Source organism: Caretta caretta, chromosome 6 (assembly GCF_965140235.1).
Source record: "Caretta caretta isolate rCarCar2 chromosome 6, rCarCar1.hap1, whole genome shotgun sequence".
Taxonomy (NCBI): domain Eukaryota; kingdom Metazoa; phylum Chordata; order Testudines; family Cheloniidae; genus Caretta; species Caretta caretta.
In genome coordinates this window covers 116,438,832-116,439,454 of record NC_134211.1, presented here as the reverse complement: position 1 = coordinate 116,439,454, position 623 = coordinate 116,438,832, and positions in this window count along the sequence as shown.

Below are 623 nucleotides of genomic sequence, written 5' to 3'. Positions count from 1 at the left end.
CAGCAAGAGTATTTATGTGTTTATCTAACTTCTCTGTGTGTACGCTGTGAACATAGCACCCTACAGCGCTTTTTCCCCACTGCATGACGGGGAAACTAGGCCAACAAGTAGGAGTTTGGTGACTACAGAAGGGTTTTCTTCTCTTGATCTGTGCAGAAAGCTCCCAGTGAAAACCCTGCATGGACGGAGGGGTGTACATGGCCACAGCTTTCTAGCTACAGCCCATGCCCCTGAATTAAAAATGCAATTTGCCCCATCTGCAGAATGAGTCTAATACCCCGATACACTATATATTGGCTTTACTCCGGGCCAGACATTGCCTACCACATGCAAATTAGACAAATTAGAAAAATGGTCTTAAATCAACAAGATGAAATTCAATAAAGACAGATCCAAAGTACTTTACCTAGGAAGGAGAAATCAAATGCATAACTACAAAATGGGGAATAACTGGCTAGGTGGTAGGACTGCTGAAGAGGATCTGGGGGTTAGAGTGGATCACAAATTGAATATGAGTCAACAATGTGATGGAGTTGTGACAAAGGCAAATAGCATTCTGGGGTGTATTAACAGGATTGTCATATGTAAGACAGGGGAGGTAATTGTCCCGCTCTACTGCACAG